Genomic DNA, 5527 nt, shown 5'->3' with positions numbered 1-5527 from the left:
AGCATTATTTCCCTTAGGATATAACGATCTTCGGACGAAGGTCATGAAGGACATACCTTCATCATCACAGTATATATTAATGAAAGAAGAAGCATATGAAACATGAGAAATAACATGAGTAATCATATAACATCATTAATATATCTTTATTATATCATCATGGATGAATAAGAACAATATTGAATTGCATTTGTACCTTCGGCTTAACAGAAGGCAAAAGTCCAGGTGTGACGCACGAGCGAATACAAGTCAGCGTGAACAGTACGGGGGTATTGTTCATCTATTTATAGGCACAGGGCGCAGCCTGTATAAAATTACATTCATACCCTTCATGTTTACAATTGACTTAAGGATAATCTATCGAGGACTAAATAGCCTTTTCCTCTTTAAGTCGGTTCCTTTTTCTGCTACTGAGCTGAAGCTTCCTTGCGCATAGCTTCGGAATTGATTCGACCTTCGTCTCGATCATGCTTTCCATATTGTGGACAGCTTTGTTCCAAATTTGAAGGTTCCTGTACATACATTTCACTTGGAAAGCATTGTTAATCATATTTTTGAGGACCTTCGGAAGTCGAAGGCCCCCAACAGTAGCCCCTCGCAGTATTAATTTGTTGTAATAATGAATTTAGACTGCGACGTGAACGAAGGCCTTAAGCCGAAGGTCCGAAAAAACACCTTCCCTTTGCTAGAATAGCAATAGCCAATGACAGATGGGGTCCAGCAAGTTGCAAAGCACTAGGCGTATAAATATGAACCCACGCCGGCAGCATTCTACACGCCATTTCTGCCATTTGTGTTATTTTCTCAAACTTTTAGTTTTTGCTCACTAACTCTCGTCAGATTTTCAAGCTTTTGAGCTTTGGTTTAAGGACGCGTTTTCACCATGTCTGGGGAAAAGATGACTGAGGAAAAGAAGGTGACTGTGGAGACGAAGCTAACTAAGGAAACAAAGTTGTTTGAAGAAAAGAAAGCTGTGAATCCTTACATTGCAGGATTTATTGAGTCCATGGCAAAAACAAATACAGAGAAAATCACCAAGGAGATCCTGGAGGGTTTATCCGAAGATTCTGATGACAATGATAGTTATGACGTGGAAAGTGGGGGTGAAGACTCTAAGGATCGGCCGTGGCGCCCAAGCCATACTATCTTCGGAAAATCAACTATCAAGCAAAGTCACATTGATGCCATGAGGGGGAGATATTTTCGCGACATGTCTATTGTCAGAGTTGGAGGAGACAGTACTACCCCTGCTCCGGAGGAAAATGAAGTTGTTATATACCGAAGCTTTTTAAAGGCAGGTCTTCGGTTCCCACTGAGCAAGTTTGTGGTTGAAGTGATGAAGATATACCAGATCTTCCTTCATTAGATCACCCCGATGCTATAATGAGGATGGGGATTTTTGTCTGGGCTGTAAGGAGTCAGGGGTTAGAGCCAAGCGCGAAGTGCTTCTGCAGCATGCACGAGCTTTTATATGAGACGAAGGCTATTGGTAAAGAACAGTACCACAACAACTTCAGTTGTTATGGATTTATTGCTCACCCCAATGCAAGCCACCCGATGCCAACATTCCGGAAAAGATGGCCCGGGGCCTGGATGGAGGATTGGTTTTATGTTAAGAATGATTTAAAGAAGAGAGAAGATATCAAGGAAGTTATCCAGCGCCCCATCTAGTCCCACTTCGGCCTCCGAAGGCCGAAGGTGAATATTGATAGAGGCGTTGAAGAGTGTCAGAAGGCCTTTAGCACTGTGTGTTCCTTTATTGGCACGAGAGATTTAATTCAAGAGCACATAGCCTTTAGGGTATGGCCACTTGTGGAGAGCTGGGATATGCCGAAGGAAACCACCACCGACTCCAGTGAGGGTGGTCTAGTCCGATTGAAGTATACCTTCAGATTTGGGGAGAAGTTTGATGAGCCAAACGATGACTGGCTGAAGTGTATTGAAGCTACTAGCGATGAGCTACTTGGGGCATACTCCAAGGCCGAGGATAATGCTTTGTCCGCAGCCTTTGGGAGTCATAACAAGAAAAGATTGAACAGGGTATTTGATGCTATTGGCTTCGTATACCCTGATTATCGCTACCCGCTGCGAGGGCAAGGGAAAAAGAGAAAGATTGCCGCTTCGATCATTACAGCTGAGCCGAAGGGCAATAAGGTGAAGGTTCTAACTCACCGGTCGCGTTACATTGAACCGGCCGTAATACCTAAATTTGGCAAAGGGACCTCTTGAGCTGCCAAAGCAAAAGAAACAGTTCCGATTATGCAGAGCACTGAAGAGCCAACTGTAGTGCCGAAGGTGCCTACATTTGGGCCAGCCGAAGCTAAGGATGATAATGCCGAAGAGCCACAGGTGGAAAGAGTGATAGAAATGCCAGAAATCCTGAGCCCACCAGTAGAGACAGATTTTCCGAAGATGCATAGAGCTCCTGTTGCAACTCCCAAAAGAGGAGGATGGCTAGCGTGCTAGACACTGTTACAAAGACTACAAAGGCCTTAAGCCCTGCTCCTAAGAAAATTGCTAAAGCTATCAAAATCCAAGATGAAGCCAAAGCTGGGCGAGCCGAAACCGAAGCTGGGCAAACCGAAGCCGAAGCTGGGCCCTTAGTGCCCAGTGAGATGAAGGCTGCTGCGCTTGAAGACAAAGCTGATCAGCAAACTTCGGAAACCGATTTGACAGTAGAGCAAGATATGGCAGAAAAAGCCAAAGAAACTCCTGCTACCGAAGCGCTGGCCAAAGCTATTGATTATATTTATCAACATGCTTTAGGGAAGAAATTGTCCAAAGATGAAATCGCAGAAGCAAGGCATTATGCTCAAAAACTGAAATATCTAAAAGGAGCCTTAGTGTTTAACGACAGTAATGAAGATGATTTCCTGTACTGTCTCCCGGACAATAAATAAATATCTGTTTGCCGGGAAATAGCTAAGAGTATGGGATTCCCGAAGCTGGAAAATGGCCTTTCAATTTTGCCGAAGGATGATCTGGCCGACAGCCTAGCATACAACAGTATAAAGGTATAAAAGTTGACTTTTAAGTTAGAAACCAATATATTTTATTGTCATACTCAATTATTTCTTCTCTTTTTTTACAGGGCTTGATTCTTAGCAATGCCCTGAGGGCATAGAAAAATATTGAAGACGAAGGCTATACAATGACTCTGAATAACCTTCGTTCTGAGGTGATTGAATTGAGGAATGAAGGTATGGAAAAAGACAGAATATTAATTTCCTTCGTGAACAAAGTAAAAGAAGACGAAGTTAATTTCAAAGCTCAGGCCAAAGTTCAAAAAACTGAAATTGAAGACCTTCGAAAACAACTGGCTGAAGCTAAGGAAAAGTGCGCAGTCGCACAAACTAATCAAGAAATCAGCGAATATTGGAAAAATTATCTAGAGAAAAATGTTGAAGAACTTCGCACATCCAAGGAAAGGTGCTTTGAGAAATCCTTGGATTGCGTGAAGAAAATAAAAGCTAGCTTCGCCAAAGTGGGTGCATACTCTGCTGAAGAAAATTTCATACGAGGTGACCCCAAAGGCGTTGTTGAATGGATAAGTGGAGAAGTTGAAACCTTCAAAGAAATTTTGAGTGATCGCGGGGATGTTTGCGTGTTTTCCGGTGCGCGGGGAATTTCGGCCATCTTGGAGAAGGCTGGATGTGATCACATTAAAGCCATAGCCCAGGCCGAAGCTGCCTTCTCCATAGATGATACGAAGGATCCTTCAGCCGAGGCAACCTTAATGGGTGGAAAATTTTACAATAATTTTTGGGTGAATGGCGGCCGAGAGATGGCCCATGAGATTATAAAAAAGAGTGAAAAAGTCACCCACGACGCCAGAGCAGAGGCAAAGCGAGCTAAAGAAGCTGCAGAACGCGATAGGCGTATAGGTATTATTTTTTGGTTTTTTAGCTTCGGTACTTGCTTTATGGCTTCGAGCTAATCAATTTTTCCTACTTCAGCTGAACTATCTCCGCCGCCGGAACCGTACGATCCCCTAGCTGATCCAAAAATGAAGGAAGCGCTGGACATCATAAACATGGCTGAATCCATTGTCGACGAAGTCGTTAACAAATTACTGAACGAAGTTGCAGAGAAAATTCTTAAAGAGGAATAGATTGTGTTGTAATAATAGTTGGAATGTATGGAACAATTTAAATAAGACTAAGCTTCTATTGTAACAAAAGTATGTGACACTTGATGTATGTAACATTTTGAAATGGTCGATGTATGAGACACTAGAATGGACATTATGCTTTTATTTTAACAAGACTGTAATATTTGATGCGCATAACTTTGAATCGAATATGTAAATTATTGTAATGTATTTCTTTGCGATGCATGAAACTTACATACATACCATTTTTTAGCCTTCGGCGCAAAAACACCTTCCCTTCTTTTCATGCTTCGTAAAGAAAAAGATCCAAGCTTCGTAAAGAAAGATATCCATGCTTCGCAAAGAGAGATCCCTTCTTGTGACAAGGCTGATAAAACTGTACTTACTTCGTGCCTTAGCACCTTTTCATTTTGACAAAGCATTTGCCGAAGATCAGCTCCGTATTCAATTCTCGTGTCATTGATGCAATATGATGTATGATGTGATGTTATGCGAAATGATGTGATGATATGATGCAAAATGATGAGGATGCCGAAGACACACACCCACACGCCCACACTGGAACACACAAGCTCTGCATCCCCTTAGGAACGACTTTTGAGCTTCTTCACCTTCTATTTCGGTGATACAAGTTCTGCATCCCCTTAGGAACGTCTTTTGAACTTCTTCGCCTTCTATTTCGGTGGTATAAGTTCTGCATCCCCTTAGGAACGACTTTTGGACTTCTTCACCTTATATTTTGGCGGTATTTGGCTCTGCATTCCCTTTGGAACGACTTTTGAGCAGAAAACTTATGTTGCGCTCCCTTAGGAACGGCTTTTTGTAGTTCGTCAAATTAGCCTTTGTCAAATTTGGCTCTGCATTCCCTTGGGAATGACTTTTGGGCACGAAACTTACGCTGCGCTCCTTTGGGAACGACTTTTGTAGCTTCGCTTATGTTGACTGCATTCCCTTAGGAATGACTTTTGAGCTTCGTAAATCTGTGAAGAAGATATATTTCATTCTGATAGAATCGAAATCATTACAAGAAATTAAAACTAAGTTTCCATTTCTTGTTCCTTATTCAAAAAGTAAAATAGCCTAGAAGATAAAAGTATTTTAGAAGCAGGATATCATTCAGTATATGTGTTTTGATTCTGGTACAGTACTATTGACTGTACGAGCTTCGGACTCCTCCCTAAAGTCACGTTGCTGTTGGGAATGCTGACGCCCTTCTGGTTGCTGGCTTCGAGAATAGGTAGGTTGCAGTGGTGGTGGCGGTCGGAGCTGAGGCCAAGAAGCTTGTGAATGGCTTGCCGAAGCAACAGAACCTGCAAGTTAGTTGCCCACATATTCTGGTATGTAAGGAGAGTGGCACGAAGCAGTGTGTAAAACCTGCTTCGGTTGATTCTGCCGAGCTTCTGCTTCGGCAATCTC

Source organism: Zea mays, chromosome 5 (genome assembly GCF_902167145.1).
Source record: "Zea mays cultivar B73 chromosome 5, Zm-B73-REFERENCE-NAM-5.0, whole genome shotgun sequence".
NCBI lineage: Eukaryota > Viridiplantae > Streptophyta > Magnoliopsida > Poales > Poaceae > Zea > Zea mays.
This window is presented reverse-complemented; position numbering follows the sequence as displayed.